At 44.1% G+C, this 17,318-nt stretch overlaps 2 pseudogenes; one reads left to right on the forward strand and one right to left on the reverse strand.

Annotated features, from left to right (window-relative positions):
• LOC134316941 (zinc finger protein 850-like) overlaps positions 1-17,318 on the reverse strand; it is a 1,214,164-nt pseudogene that overhangs the window by 612,712 nt on the left and 584,134 nt on the right.
• Positions 1-17,318, forward strand: part of LOC134316904 (NACHT, LRR and PYD domains-containing protein 12-like) — an 84,850-nt pseudogene that overhangs the window by 11,555 nt on the left and 55,977 nt on the right.

A 17,318-nucleotide genomic window follows, 5' to 3' on the forward strand; every position in this document is an offset into this window, starting at 1 on the left:
CACAAACGCAGAGATGTGAGACAGACTGGTATATTTTAATAATAAGACAGGACAGGGTAGAACAAGACAAGGGTACACAAAACCAAACACACAACCTATGCTAAGCTAACTAAAGCTAAACTAAACACACAGGAAACCTAAACCCTAAGCTAAACAAGAACTAGACAGGACTAAACAAAGGCTAAACAGAAATAACAGACTAATAGGACTAAACAAAGGCTAAACGGAGGCTAGTACACACAGGCTAACAAACAAGGACTAGGCTAACAGACAGGGGCTAAACAGGGACTAAACTAAACAGGCTAACAAAGCTACACAGGCAAACATGACTAAACAGGCTAGACAAGGACTAAACAGATGAAACAAGGAATGAACAGAACTAAACAAGGCATGAACAGACTAAACAGGCTAACATAACAGGAACAGGCTAAACTGACCGACAGGAGCTAGGAGGAAGGTAAAACAGAGTTACCAGGGGCAAACAGACAGAGTTACCAGGAGCAAACAGACAGAGTTACCAGGAGCAAACAGACAGAGTTACCAGGAGCAAACAGACAGAGTTACCAGGAGCAAACAGACAGAGTTACCAGGAGCAAACAGACAGAGTTACCAGGAGCAAACAGACAGAGTTACCATGAAAATAGTCTCCAACCAGCCTTTCCCTGAGCCTCTCCTAAATAGTAGCAGCTGGGGCTAATTAGCCCCAGCTAACCAATCAGGAGAGGGAGGCTGGCTGGAGACTGGGGAGAGAAGGGCGTGGCACACTGGAGCACAGAATCACCCTGAGGCTCCAAGTGTGACAGTAGGCCCCTCCCCGAAGGCACGACTCCTGGCGTGCCCAAATACAAAAACAAAAGGAGGTCCTGGACCTTGAGGGGCAAATTCGAAGTCATTTAATATGCCTTGCGGTAGGCATGATAGGAGACCAGAAGCGCTGTCGGGGAGCGCCGACGAGAGTTCAAAAGCGCCGTCGGGGGGCGCCAATGTGGGAACAGAAGCACCATCGGGGGGCGCCAACACGGAAACAGAAGCGCCATCTGGGGGCGTCATCTCGGAAACAGGAGCGCCGTCTGGGAGTGCCGACGAGGAAACAGGAGCGCCGTCGGTGGGTGCCGATGAGGAAACAGAAGCACCTTCGAAGGACACCAACTCTGGAACAGGAGCGCCATCAGGGGGCGCCAACTCCGGAACAGAAGTGCCGTCGGAGGACACCCACTCAGGAACAGAAGTGCCGTCGGAAGACACCAACTCGGGAACAGAAGTGCCGTCGGAGGACACCAACTCGGGAACAGAAGTGCCGTCGGAGGACACCAACTCGGGAACAGAAGTGCCGTCGGAGGACACCAACTCGGGAACAGAAGTGCCGTCGGAGGACACCAACTCGGGAACAGAAGTGCCGTCGGAGGACACCAACTCGGGAACAGAAGTGCCGTCGGAGGACACCAACTCGGGAACAGAAGTGCCGTCGGAGGACACCAACTCGGGAACAGAAGTGCCGTCGGAGGACACCAACTCGGGAACAGAAGTGCCGTCGAAGGACACCAACTCGGGAACAGAAGTGCCGTCGGAGGACACCAACTCGGGAACAGAAGTGCCGTCGGAGGACACCAACTCAGGAACAGAAGTGCCGTCGGGGGACACCAACTCAGGAACAGAAGTGCCGTCGGAGGACACCAACTCGGGAACAGGAGCGCCATCGGGATGCGCCAACTCGGGAACAGGAGCCAGCTGCGTGGAGCCTGGCGAAGAGGCTTCGGGAGTCAGCTGCGTGGAGCCTGGCGAAGAGGCTTCGGGAGTCAGCTGCGTGGAGCCTGGCGAAGAGGCTTCGGGAGTCAGCTGCGTGGAGCCTGGCGAAGAGGCTTCGGGAGTCAGCTGCGTGGAGCCTGGCGAAGAGGCTCCGGGAGTCAGCTGCAAAAACACTGGAGAAACGTCATTAATCAGCTGCACAAATCCTTGAGAATCTCCTTGATTCAGCTGTGAGGACCCTGGAGAGGTGTCCGAAGTCAATGGTGAAAACACTGGAGAAACGTCATTAATCAGCTGCACAAATCCTTGAGAATCTCCTTGATTCAGCTGTGAGGACCCTGGAGAGGTGTCCGAAGTCAATGGTGAAAACACTGGAGAAACGTCATTAATCAGCTGCACAAATCCTAGAGAATCTCCTTGATTCAGCTGTGAGGACCCTGGAGAGGCGTCCGGAATCAGCTGCAAAAACCCTTGAGAAACTTCTTGAAACAGCTGTGAGAACCCTGGAAAGGCGTCCGAAGGTAACTGCGAAAACACTGGAGAAACGTCATTCAGCTGCGAGGACCCTGGAGAGGCGTCCAAAGTTAACTGCGAAAACACTAGAGAAACGTCGCTCAGCTGCGAGGACCCTGGAGAGGCGTCCGAAGTCAGCTGCGAAAATCCTTGAGAAACTCCTTGAAACAGCTGTGAGGACCCTGGAGTGGTGTCCAAAGTCATTTGCGAAAACACTGGAGAAACGTCATTCAGCTGCGAGGACCCTGGAGAGGCGTCCGAAGTCAGCTGCGAAAACACTAGAGAAACATCACTCAGCTGTGAGGACCCTGGAGAGGCATCCGAAGTCAGCTGCGAAAACACTGGAGAAACATTCAGCTGCGTGGACCCTGGAGAGGCGTCCAAAGTCAGCTGCGAAAACACTAGAGAGGCGTCCAAAGTCAGCTGCTTGGACCCTGGATATGCGTCAGAAGCCAGCTGTTTGGACCCTGGAGAAACTGGACTCAGCTGTGAAAACACTGGAGAGGCATCCGAAATCAGCTGCTTGGACCCTGGAGAGGCGTCAAAAGTCAGCTGTTTGGACCCTGGAGAAACTGGACTCAGCTGCGAAAACACTGGAGAGGCGTCCGAAATCAGCTGCTTGGACCCTGGATATGCGTCAAAAGTCAGCTGTTTGGACCCTGGAGAAACTGGACTCAGCTGCGAGAACACTGGAGAGGCGTCCGAAATCAGCTGCTTGGACCCTGGATATGCGTCAGAAGTCAGCTGTTTGGACCCTGGAGAAACTGGACTCAGCTGTGAAAACACTGGAGAGGCATCCGAAATCAGCTGCTTGGACCCTGGAGAGGCGTCAAAAGTCAGCTGTTTGGACCCTGGAGAAACTGGACTCAGCTGCGAAAACACCGGAGAGGCGTCCGAAATCAGCTGCTTGGACCCTGGATATGCGTCAGAAGTCAGCTGTTTGGACCCTGGAGAAACTGGACGCAGCTGCGAAAACACTGGAGCCGGCGAACACACAGAAGGACCGCCGGAGCCCTTGGGGTCGAAACAGGAAACAGGACCTAAATAATTTTGGCTGGCTCCTAACGTGGACTTGGGACAGTCACGAGCTTTATAAGCGGGCACTGGCTCCTGGACCACATCCGCAGTGGGCACTGGGGAAAATTTAACCTCCCCAGTGGGCACTGGATGCCAGGTATAAGCTGCAGTGGGCACTTTGCTACATGAAAATTTGGTTCTCATGAGGCCCTCGAAATCCTTCACCGAGTTCAGCTCAACTCCCCTGTCAGACCAAAGCTGCTTAGCCCACTCACGAGCAGCACCCCTCAGCCGAGACATCATAAATCGAACCTTGTCGATTTCAGTTGGCTGGGGGTCCAGAAGGTTCTGCAGGTAGAGCTGGCTCTGTAGAAGGAAGCCTTCAACCCTATGGTTGCTTCCATCATAAGGAGCCGGCCTACTAAGCGGGAAGACTTGAGGAAACCTCATGGAGCCGAAGTCCGGAAAAACATGGACAAAAAACATCTCGCTGTGTCCTCTTGGGAGACTATTCTGTAACGGTGTGTGGGCTAGACGGACAGGAGGGGCGGACACAAACGCAGAGATGTGAGACAGACTGGTATATTTTAATAATAAGACAGGACAGGGTAGAACAAGACAAGGGTACACAAAACCAAACACACAACCTATGCTAAGCTAACTAAAGCTAAACACACAGGAAACCTAAACCCTAAGCTAAACAAGAACTAGACAGGACTAAACAAAGGCTAAACAGAAATAACAGACTAATAGGACTAAACAAAGGCTAAACGGAGGCTAGTACACACAGGCTAACAAACAAGGACTAGGCTAACAGACAGGGGCTAAACAGGGACTAAACTAAACAGGCTAACAAAGCTACACAGGCAAACATGACTAAACAGGCTAGACAAGGACTAAACAGATGAAACAAGGAATGAACAGAACTAAACAAGGCATGAACAGACTAAACAGGCTAACATAACAGGAACAGGCTAAACTGACCGACAGGAGCTAGGAGGAAGGTAAAACAGAGTTACCAGGAGCAAACAGACAGAGTTACCAGGAGCAAACAGACAGAGTTACCAGGAGCAAACAGACAGAGTTACCAGGAGCAAACAGACAGAGTTACCATGAAAATAGTCTCCAACCAGCCTTTCCCTGAGCCTCTCCTAAATAGTAGCAGCTGGGGCTAATTAGCCCCAGCTAACCAATCAGGAGAGGGAGGCTGGCTGGAGACTGGGGAGAGAAGGGCGTGGCACACTGGAGCACAGGATCACCCTGAGGCTCCAAGTGTGACAGTGCTTTATCATAAGTTAAATCATTTGCTTTTTTATACCTGAAGCACTTTCACACATACATTCTGAATTTGAGGTTAGTTTAGACTCTCAAAAAATGCTTTCTTTCACCTGCTTCAGTTAGAGATCGCCACAGTGGATCATTTAGTGGATCACAGTGGACCATAATTGATTTGATCATTGTTCTCTTTGCAGGTTGGATTATTGTGGTGTATCAGATAAAGGTTGTTCTGCTCTGGCTTCAGCTCTGAGATCAAACCCCTCACACCTGAGAGAACTCGATCTGTCTCATAATAAACTAAGAGATTCAGGAGTGAAGCGTCTCTGTGCTGTACTGGAGAATCCTCACTGTAAACTGGAGATACTGAGGTAAGATCATCTCTCTGAGAATCACACATGAGCTGCTCCTCACTAACTCATCTTCTCTAATAGTGAGACTGAAACAGAGGATTTAGGTTTGAATGGAAGTTGTGTCTTTACTAAATAAAAAAAAAAGTGTAAATGATCTATAAAAATAAACCTGTAACAATACTGAGTCCTAAGTTACAACATTTCTGATCAATGTTTTACTTCTCTTTCACCAGATTAGAACATCTCAATAATATCACTAATACTAATTTTAATGAACAGCTGGACAGAGAAACATAATTGTTATAGCACCATTTGGAACAAAGCATCTGTATAGCATCATGATCAGAGCCTAATTTTAGCTTATTATGCTTTGTTAGCTAACTAGCACATCTATTTATATGTAAACAGAATATGTTATGAATGTATAGAAGCTCTGGTCAAAAACAAGAACCAGAACTTCTGTACCATCCTACACATCATTAGATCTTACACTGAATATTCATCTAATACCTGCTCCCTTATATCAGGTTTAATCTAAACGTTTTGATGCTGTAAATTCATTTCTTACTAAGTTAGTAAAAACAAGATCTTTAGGATTTTTTTCACTGTTGATGTTCACACTAAGATTAAAGGTGAATTATACTGTAGATTAAATGACTTTACGGTATTTCAGTATAAGAAACTCCAGTTCTTTTTTAAACAATGAAAAATATTCTGCTATCAACGTTCTCACATTCTCTTTTTTTAATCATACACTCCTGAACAGGGTGTCAACACAACACAGAGCATCACTCACAAAATCAATTCACCTTCTGATTTATTAAAAGACAAACCCACAGTGTCCACGTTAGTGTAACAATTCTAATAATAAACAGTGAAGATTTGATCATTGTTCTCTCTGCAGGTTGTGGTATTGTGATGTATCAGATGAAGGTTGTTCTGCTCTGGCTTCAGCTCTGAGATCAAACCCCTCACACCTGAGAGAGCTCGGTCTGTCTAGAAATAATATAACAGAATCAGGAATGAAGCTCCTCTCTGATCTAAAGAATGATAAATGTTTCAGACTGGAGGTTCTGAGGTGAGTAAGAACTATTTAAGAGAATCCAGTTCAGGAATAAAAGGTTCTAGTTAAATCCACTCTGTACTGATTAGAACTTTGTAACATAAACACTGGATTTATAACATTTATAAATCATGTCATTAAAAAATAAACTATAATAATGATTAAAAATGAACTTTACAGATTTTAAGTGAGTGGATGATGGAAAATCTAATAACAGTTTGTGTCTCTGGTCTTGTGTAAAAATGTTCAATAATAATCACCATCAACATGTAAAAACTTTTGTCTGACTTTTTGAGCAAAAAATTGTTAATGAATATAAACATGATTCTTAGCACAAAAAATGACATTTAACTAAACAAAACACTAAATACACAAAAGCATAAAAAATATTTAGTTAAACATGACAGTGAGGAGAAGAGAGAACATGTGAGGTGATGAACTACAGATCAACATCATGTTTCCATCATTAAATACGAGAACACAGGACTGTTATTAATTTATTCTTTTATTATTTTCAGGATTTGGTGATAAACTCAGATGAAGACGGAGATTAAAAGCAGCGATTATTTCTGGGATGTTCCGTGTATCTTCTATCTTGAGGAACAGAGAACATGTCAATCATTCTACAATTCAAATGACCACAGAGGTGATTTACAGCTGTGATTAAAACATCTGTACAGGATGTGAATGAGAAGATGAAACTGTGCAGGATTCAGACATCATGACACGAGTGAGAAACTGTAGAAAAGGTTTTAATCACAAGAAGAAAGTGTTTATGATGCTGAATAGATTGTTATTATGATCAGACTCTGGAGACACAGCGCTCGTCCTGTACATTCAATATCTAATTCACTCAGATCAGTCACAGATTCATCTGATATTATTAAACCACATTCTGATTTTAATCATGTTGTAATGTTCCCTTTAAGGGTTATGAGCATGCGCATTAGAGAGAGAGAGAGAGAGCTTCAGATAGCGATAGAGAAGCATGCATGATGTTTTACTTCGGGTTGTAGCCCGACTGTTTTATTCTACTGCTGCTGCTATCCAGATTGTGATGAATAGAAGTGTGGGTGCTCTTGTGCTAAATAAATACTCCCATTACCTGCACTGGTCGACTCATATGTGTTCTACGGATGACAGGGCAAGTAAACAAGCACCAATAATCTCTTCAAGGGGCCTCCCCACACGAACTAGATGTTATAAATTGGCGCCCGAACCATGTTGTAACTTTACTCTCCAATTCTTTTTCTCTTTTCTCATTGCCTGGAGTTATAGTCTGTTATAGTCCGCAGAAAAACAAACATTGTACAAAACTCTCCGTACTTTAAAAAAGGTGCTGTGTGTTCTATTTTTTGAAGTACGGAGAGTTTTGTACAATGTTTGTTTTTCTGCGGACTTTTGGCTACCCACGTGAGCGTTAGCTTTAGTTCGGTTGCTACACTGGGCCTGGGTTCGTAATGGATATATTTTGTTGCTGTTCTGTGATTTTTCCTAGCGAATTAACTTTATTCCTGAATCAAGCTTCGTCACCTTTGCTGGTGAATTATTGTTTTCGGCGAAGACTGGATATTTTTCTGTTTTGGAAGTTTGTGACACTATACTGGCTAGGCTACTGGATGCTAACTGATGCTAGCCTTGCGTATTGTCACAAACTTTTTCTATAGTTTCATTTTGTGGTCATTGAACTGACTTTTAACTTTCGCTTGATTTCAGGGGCAATCTAATTTTTGTTTATCATGTTTGCCAATTTTGATGAGCGGTTCTACGAATGCTGATGCAAACTAAGCTGGTTTGTGAACTTCATTTTCCTCGCGTAGAAGATTATTTTTACTTTACTTTTGTTTGTGTTTTCGTGAGGGACACTATCGCTGACGATTTTACTTTTTTCAAAGGCTGTTGGTGATGTTTTACGGACTACTGTACTTTTCTGCAGTGTATAAACGTTACGCCTGCATTGGGACTCTAATGTGATGAAAACGGACGTGTTTTACATCGGTTTGCAGTAGAGCTCCTGTCAGTGTTTAGGAAAGCAACAAGTAAGCCTGTTTCTATTAATTGTTTTTTTTTGTATCACTAATGCTATTCTAGAGTTTATTATTGAATTTTGTAATACTTACATTAGTTATACTGTTAGTGACTTTGACTAATTGACAGTACAGTGTAAGCTATTTTCTTTTCTTATTGTAGTTCTGTTTTACGTAATTCCGTAAATTGTTAATACTGTTTTCTGTATTGGGTGAAAATGGATGATTTTGATCATTTGACTGACTCTGACAGTGACGTTGTCATGCTTCAAGTGCTCCTTACCTGGTTATACTTCGCGAACCTGTTTTCAGTGTAACCGTAAATCTTTTCAGGGAGATGGAAATTTTAATGAAAGTGTAACTGAATTTTTGCCACAATGCTCAGGTGGTTCAAGTACACAACCTATGGACCAAGAACGGTCCAAAAGGAAAAGTCAACAGCAGGTTGGTGCTAAAGGCAGTAGACAGTATCACCTTGAGGCCCAACAGTCCTCAAGCGGTTCCAGAGTGTTTTCTGGCCATGTAGTTACCCTTTTACTTCTACCCTAGATCTTCATCATTTAGGTCATATAGTAGACACTTCTTCTGATGCTTCTTGGAACACACCTTTCTGTGTGAGTGTTAAACTTAAGAATCAGGTTGTATCTGCAACGCTTGACACTGGCGCCTCGTTATCTGCTGTGTTAGCAGATTATGTTGATAAAGATAAAACCAGTAAGCTGAAGTGCGAGCCATGGATTTATCTTCCGTTGAGGCTAACTGATTCTGCTTACTGCGACCCAGTAGGAACTACATGGTTGCCTATTTGGTTCCAAGGCCAACGTTTTTTTCCATCGGTTTGTGGTCTTGAAGACAATGTCCTCACCTCTTATTCTCGGGATGGATTTCATGATCAGGGCATCCATCTCAATTCATATTCCAAGCAGAACTGTCACTCTAGGGTCACAAGAGATGCCTGATGAAATAGACCATGGGGATGTATCACCAGCCTCTGACTTCCTGTGTTGACTAGAGGAACCAGACTTTCCTTACCCTAGTCTTAATGACTGTTAACTTAAACTTGGTGACTCCGTACTGTACAAAAAAAGAGATTGAACAGGTTGCTGACAGATTTCAGTGGCCATCGCATTGAGACTGGTGATGCAAGACCTATTCACCTTTCTCCATATCGTTCTTCGCCGCTTAAGAAGAAACTCATTGAACAACACATTCAGTCAATGCTTACTGACATCATCATTGAACCTGCTTCAGGACCCTGGTCTGCATTGTCCGGTTGTCATTGTTCCCAAGCCGTCTGGAGAAGCTAGGTTTTGTGTGGATTATAGAGGCCTTAACCAGGTGACTGTAAAGGACATACCCGTTACCAAGAGTGGACGAAGCCCTTGATTTTCTTGCTTGGGGGAAGTTTATCTCAACACCTGACTTGGCTCGTGGTTATTGGCAGGTTGGTGTGGATGAACACGCCAGACTGAAAACTGCTTTTGCATTCCATTGTGGCCTATTCCAGGTCATGCCCTTTGGACTTTGCAATGCCCCTGCGACTTTCCAGAGGTTTATGAATACAGTCTTGGCAGGCCTGATCTAAAAAAGTTGTGCCGTTTACCTGGATGATGCTGTGATTGCATCACCGACATTTGAACAGCATCTTCTGGACTTGAGACAAGTCTTCTCACAACTGGAAACTGCTGGGCTTACCCTGAAGCTTGGGAAATGTCAGTTCTGCCGGAAAGGGCTGAAGTTCTTGGGGTACAAGGTTTCGTCTGATGGAATTCTCCCAGACACAGACAAGGTTTGATGCAGTTCTAAAGTTTCCTGTGCCCACTGACGTTAAGCAAGTAAGGCAGTTTTTAGGCCTGACTAGCTATTACCGTAGTTTTATTCACAATTATGCTAAGTATGCTGAGCCTTTGTTTGCTCTCACCAGACAAGACACGCCATTTGTGTGAGACAGAGATTGCCAAGAAGCCATGGACTATCTGAGGACGTGTCTCACCTCGGCTCCAGTCTTGTGTTTCAGCTCCAGTCTTGTGTTTGTGTTTGTGTGGGGGCAAGCCATAGCCTAGTGGTTAAGGGACTGGACTAGTAATTAAAAGGTCGCTGGTTCAAGCCTCACCACTGCCAGGTTGCTGCTGTTGGGCCCTTGAGCAAGGCCCTTAACCCTCAATTGCTCAGACTGTATACTGTAACTGTACTGTAAGTCGCTTTGGATAAAGGCGTCTGCTAAATGCCGAAAATGTAAATGTAAATGTGTTTCCTAGATTTCAAACGCCCTTTTAGTATCCACACTGATGCTTGTGATCGCGGACTTGGAGCAGCTCTTATGCAGCGTAATGATGCTGGAAAGGAGATTGCTATAGCTTATGCTAGCCGAACCTTACACAAGTCAGAAGAACCTTACTCTACGACTGAGAAAGAGTGTCTTAGTGTAATTTGGGCCCTTGAGCACTTTAGACCCTATATTGAGGGACTTTCGGTCACGGTTTATACCGACCATAGCAGCCTAAAACTCACTGGTTGAGTTAACCGACAAAGAGTAGCTCTGCCGTCCACAGGGGGAAGATCCTGTGGTGGCTGAGCTCTTGGAAAAACTGGAGAATTCACTTAATACTTGCTCTGATGAGTCGGAGAACAAGTTTGTTGTCCATGATGGTCTTGTGTATTATCATGACTCGGATTGCAGTTGTGGGTTGCGTCCGTTGAGCAACTTAAAGCTGTATGCTCCGGAGTCTGTTAGGGGGGCACTTTAAGGATTAAGGATGTTTATTTGTCATTGTATTTCTACAACAAAATTTAGTTGGCACTTTAAAACTACAGCTTAAAAAGAAAATGAGAAAAACACAAACTACCACATAAACATATAACAGTCACACATTCCATTAAAAAAATACAGCAAAGATTTCAGTAATGAGAAGTATTAGTCCTTGCCCAATTTAATTCAAGTCTTATCAATAAGTGTATTTGGTTGAGGGACGAGCATTCTAGGTCCGAGTATGTGAGTGTGTGTGTGCATATGGGGGAGGGGTGATGGCGGCTACAGCTTTAGGGAAAAAGCTGTCCCTTAGCCTATTAGTCCGAGTCCTGATGGTACAGTACCTCCTCCCTGACGGCAGTGGAATAAACAGGGAATGACCTGGGTGGCTGTTGTCTGTGCAGATGGACCATGCTTTTCTTCTCATTCGCTCCATATATACAGAGTCCAAATCCGGGAGCTCAGCTCCCACAAGCCTCCGTGCAGTCTTCACTACTCGGGACAGTTTTTTTTTTGTCCTCTGCTGTGCAGCTGCCATACCACACCGTGCAGCTTTGGCAGAGGATGCTTTCGATGGTATTTCTGTAGAAATTCCTTCGCAGCTGAGGAGTCAGACCCACCTGCTTCAGCTTTCTCAGAAAACACATCCTCTGTTGAGCCTTTTTAACCAGACTATTAATGTTTAATGCCCAAGTCAAATCCTTGGTGATATGGATGCCCAGGAATCTGACTGAGTCCACCCTCTCCACCTCTTCACCTCTGATATGGAGTGGGGGTGGTATGGTTCTCCTGACCCTCCTGAAGTCAGTGATGACCTCCTTGGTTTTGCTGGTATTGAGGACTAGGTCATTTTCTGCACACCACTCCTCCAGCTGTTGTACCTCCTGCCTGTACCAGGTTTCATCATTTTCAGTAATGAGTCCTACCACTGTTGTATCATCTGCAAACTTTATTATTATGTTTGAGGCATGCATGGAAACACAGTCCTGGGTGAAAAGAGTGAAAAGGACTGGGCTAAGTACACAGCCTTGCGGTGTTCCTGTGTTCATGATTATGGTGTTTGATGTCAGGTTTCCTATTCTAACATTCTGAGGTCTGTTGGTCAAGAAGTCCATAATCCATAAACATAGGTTGGTGGAAAATCTGAGGTTGGTAAGTTTCTGGACCAGCTTATGGGGTATTACGGTGTTAAAGGCACTGCTGAAATCCACAAAGAGCATCCTGACATAGGTGTTCGGCTGTTCCAGGTGGGTCAAGGCTGTATGAAGTGCGATTGTGACCGCATCCTCTGTGGATCTGTTCACCCGGTATGCAAACTGATGTCTATCCAGGTCTGTCGGGATACTTTTCCTGATATGTGCTAACATTATCCTTTCAAAACACTTCATAATGACAGGGGTTAGGGCAACGGGTCGATAATCATTGAGAGTTGTGACAGTAGATTTTTTGGGCACAGGAACGATAGTAGTAGCTTTAAGGCAGGTGGGGACTGCAGCTTGTTGTAGAGATAGATTAAAGATGTGTGTAAACACCCCAGACAGCTGGTCGGCACAGGCTTTCAATAGGCGGCCTGTCACCCCATCCGGGCCTGCTGCTTTGGTAGTGTTGATTTTCCTCAGAACAGATCTCACCTGATCTGATCTGATAATATTTGCACTTCTCAAATATTATCATGACCACCTAACTGCTGGCCATCTTGGGTTCTCCAAGACTCTAGCCAGGTTGAAATTATGTTTATTTTGGCCAAAAATGAGAAAATACATTAAGTCTTATGTTCTCTCTTGTCCTGTATGCCAACTCACTAATCCGACACAGCAGAAGCCAGCTGGGATGCTAGTTCCTGTGCATGCCAATGAGCCTTGTGAGGTGGCAGGAATTAATTTTGTTGGACCGTTGCCACATACTCAAGCGGGTAATGCCTACTTGTTAGTCTCTGTGGACTACTTTAGTAAGTGGGTTGAGGTGTCTGCAGTAAAATAAGCAACTGCACAGGTCACTGCTACCAAGTTTCAAAGTGATGTTTTTGCAAGACATGGTGCTCCAAAGTACTTGATCTCTGATCGAGGGACGCAGTTCATGAGTGAATTTTTCAATCATGTCCTGGAAACCCTGGGGCAGAACACTGTCTTACGACTGCATATCACCCACAAACCAACGCCACTGAAAGAGTGAACCGCACTCTGAAAACTGCAATCAGAGCTTACGTTGGCAATAAACGTATAAACATACTGGGATAAATTTGTTCCTCAGATTTGCTTTGCTCTTAGGACCTCTCCGCACGAGAGTACAGGGTTTAGTCCTGCAAGAATGCTTTATGGCAGAGAGTTGACTACCCCCATGGACCTCTTAACAAAGCCATCTACAGATGGTCTGGATGACCCCATACTGAGTCAGCCTGAAACTCCTGAGGAGCATTTACAGAAAATTCATGATCATGCTCGAGTTTCTTTGCAATTAAGTCATGAGCGACAAAAGCGGCATTATGACAAGAAGCACCGTTCAGTCACTTACGAGCCTGGTGATCTGGTGTGCTTGAAAAATCATCCACGTTCAGATGCTGCTGCTAATTTGACTGCTAAACTGGCTCCTGTTTATAGTGGCCCGTACAGAGTGGTTAAAAAACTTTCAGAGGTAAACTACCACCTCTCAAAGGAGGACGGCACTGACGTGGGTGTTGTTGATGTCGTTAACCTGCAGCCTTTTCGTACATGGTCTACAGCTCACACACAGTCACAAACCTGCCTCATGTCAGACTTGACTGCTAGTCAGGAGAACGGTGGATGATGTTTGTTTGAGTCCTGCCTATTGTGTTGAGGCTGAATCAGAAATTCCTAAACACGCTACAATTGAGGGTACACTAGTTTCAGGCGAACAAGAGTGCCTTAGCTCTAGTCAAGGCGACTTGTCACAATCTCTAGCTGACATTTATAGACGCTTTTATCCAAAGCGACTTACACAATGAGCAATTGAGGGTTAAGGGCCTTGCTCAGGGACCCAACAGTGGCAACTTGGTGGTAGCGGAGCTTGAATCGGCAACCTTCTGTTTACTAGTCCAGTACCTTAACCACTGAGCTATCACTGGCCTTAAACATCATGCATGCCACTCTTACGGACTGAGAAGTAGAGTTGGTCGCTCAGACGGTCTCGAGACTTGCACTGACCTTAAGTTAAAACTGGACTCTCACACTATTACTGGTACGGACAGACCTAATCAGTTACAGGTGACAGACTTTGGGTTTTCTGTTACTCACTCATATGACCTTAGACCAAGACCTCGAAATAGGGTGACGACTACCTGAACTAGGACCGACATTAACGGACTGGATTATTTTTTTTGTTGTTTTTGAGGGCAATTTTTTTTTATTCCATGTTTGTGTTATAATAATGTTATGTATATTTGTCCTATGGCTATGTTAACAAATCTACGTTTTTCAAGTTAAAAAAATAAAAAAAAGGTACTGGAGTATTGTATTTTCTTTTTCTTTTTGTATATTTTGTATTGTATTTTTTTTTCAATGCATTGTAAACCTCTCATGCGGCTCTACTTCCTATGTCCAGCCATGTCATGTTTGTATAATATTGCAATTTGTGTTGATCCCTGTATAGTTGTTTGTTGATGGCTGGGGTCAGCCTTTTTTTTTGCTGGGGGGGAATATGTAACGTTCCCTTTAAGGGTTATGAGCATACGCATTTGAGAAAGCAACAGACAGCGATAGAGAAGCATGCATGGTGTTTAGCTCGGGTTGTAGCCTGACTGTTTCATTCTACTGCTGCTGCTATCCGGATGGTGATGAATAGAAGTGTGGGTGCTCCTGTGCTAAATAAATACTCCCATTACCTGCACTGGTCGACTCGTGTGTGTGTGTGTGTTCTACCGACGACAGGGCAAGTAAATAAGCACCAATATCTCTTCAAGGGGCCTCCCCACGCGAACTATATGTTACAAGAGTTCCAAACCTGCTGTTAGAGCTGCAAAAAGGGGACCACCTGTATATTAATGCCTATGGATTAAGAATGGGAGTCACTCAAGTTCATATGCATGCGAAGGCAGACGAGCAAATACTTTTGGCAATATAGTGAATATTGCAATGTGAGTTTTTCCAATATTGTGCAGCCCTAGTATGGAAGCAGAATATCAGTGTCCTTTACATTACTACCTATGTGTTTAGAATTTTGTTTTATGTTAAGTGCCAGGAGGAACTCTTCTTTTTGAGGGTGAAAAAGACCACTTGATTCCCTCCACTTCCCATTTCCTTTTGGAGAGTAACTTCTTTGTTGTTACTGGCTGAATGATGGGTCTGATCAGAACTACAGCTCTTATAGTGTGTGTGTGTGTGTGTGTGTGTGTGTGTGTGTGTGTGTGTGTGTGTGTGTGTGTGTGTGTGTGTGTGGAATCACTGGAGTGGAACAGAGGTTTTTGTACGACGGCTTCATTGGAATGTATCACTGTGCTACACTTTTGGTGGAGGAACCAAACTCAGCGTCAGTAAGTAGTTTTATTTCTTCTACTGTACATTAAAAACATTTTTAATTATTAATAACAATAAATATACAGTAACTAATATTTAGTAATTGTTTATGTCTATTGACGGCTGAATATTAAAGACTGAATAAATGTGCAGGTGTTTTTGATGGAAAATATATAGCTGGTCTCTGGTTGATGAAGTTTGGTGTAAACTGGTACGAGTGACTGGTGCTGATGTAAAATCCAGACGAATGCTGCTGTGTGTTTGTGCTAAACAATTAATATTTCTGTAATCAGCTACAGTCATGTGAAAAAGTTAGGACACCGTATGTCTATGGTCTTACTTTAGTCTTGCGCTGATGTTTTTTTTTGACAGCAAGGGTTTCCTTCTTGCTCACCTCCCATGAAAATCAAATGTGTGCAGTCTCTTTCTGATGGTAGATGCATGTACCTTGACATCAACTGTGGCAAGAGCAGCCTGTAGGTCCCGTGACGACATTGTAGGATTATTGGAGACTTCTTGACACATCTTGCGGTCTGCTCTTGGGCTGATCTTGCTAGGATGGACTGACCTAGCCATGTTGGCGGTTGTTTTAAATGTTCACCACTTGTAATTATTTTCTAATTGTTTTGAGATCTTTTTGAATCCCTTCCCAGACTCATATGCAGCTACAAGCTTCTTTCTGAAGGCCTCAGAGAGTCTTTAGATCTCACCATAGTGATACCACTCACTTCAACAATCAAGAGGAAACCAAACTAATGTCTGAGCTTTAAATAAAACTCCAGTGTTCTCTAACGATGTTCTAATCATTACAGCTGATGTGGTGACCTGATTCTAATTTTAGACATTTTAAGTAGTAATAAATGTGGGGGTGTCCTAACTTTTTTTCTCACAAGTTTCCATTTTTGTTCATTACATTTACAGCTTGTGTTTAAAAGTATTTTTTCAGTTTTATTTGTTTAATGATGTAAGCTCCATCTCTCAGTACTGTTTAAATGAAGCTCAAATGTCCATTTGTTTAAATATGTTCAAAAAGACAAAAGTTCTCATGGGGTGTCCTAACTTTTTCACACGACTGTACATCTGGTTGTTAAATGCTAAAGTAATAAGAGTTGATATTGAATATGTGCTAACAGAAGCTTGCAGATGTTTCTACTGAACTGCAGTGATGATTGAACACAGATGAAGGTTTCCAGTCTGGATGCTTAATAAGCAGTAAGGAGGAAATGATGTGGAAACGTTTCTAAATGGGACTTTTTGTTCTGTTTCTCCTGTACAGCCGGTCCCACGGTGAAGCCGTCCGTGTCTCTGCTCCCTCCCTCCTCTCTGCAGCTGTCTGAGGGATCGGCCTCGCTGCTCTGCCTGCTGTCTGGTTACTCTCCACAGGGGGCGCTGGTGAGCTGGACGGTGGACGGCAGAGTGTTGCTGGACGGGGTGGTGACCGGAGCAGAAGAACTGAAAGGGGGCAGTTGGAGGCGTGGCAGCACCCTGACCCTCAGCAAAGCACAGTGGGAAAAGGGGGCGGAGTTTGGCTGTAAGGTCTCTCACGCTGGCGTCGATCATCCCGTCGTATTCAGAAAGAACCAGTGTGAAGGCTAGCAGCTCCCAGATAGAACTGAACATGGAGACACTTCCACATGCTTCTACAATGGAGTTTCAGTTCTACACAATGCTGCATTTCTGTCTTTCCTCTGTTCAGTGTCCTGTTGCTCTTCCTGTAGTTTTGCTGTGCTGAAATAAAGCTTGATTTTGGACATTGTCTGGTCTTTTCTTCTAGTTCATCATCATGATGAGTGTTAGGAGAGAAGATCTTTAGCTGGAGATTCAGTGCTGTGTGTTGTGCTTCAGTGAGTTTGGATGAAGGAAGTTGAACATCTGGTGAAAGTGCTGCTCTATTCTGGGAGAAAGCAGATCACTCAGCCGTCTTCATGCAAATCTCACTTTCACCCCCCATGTTCTCTCACTTTAGCTTCTACTCATTATAATTAGCTGATTTTAGTTGGTTGGTTTTACTTCATAAATTTAGTGCTGCACCCCTTTAGAACTGTGATTTTCATATAAGGCATCCAAAGTAATTTACATTTCAAAGGTACAAACTTACATCATTTC

Source organism: Trichomycterus rosablanca, chromosome 1 (genome assembly GCF_030014385.1).
Source record: "Trichomycterus rosablanca isolate fTriRos1 chromosome 1, fTriRos1.hap1, whole genome shotgun sequence".
NCBI lineage: Eukaryota > Metazoa > Chordata > Actinopteri > Siluriformes > Trichomycteridae > Trichomycterus > Trichomycterus rosablanca.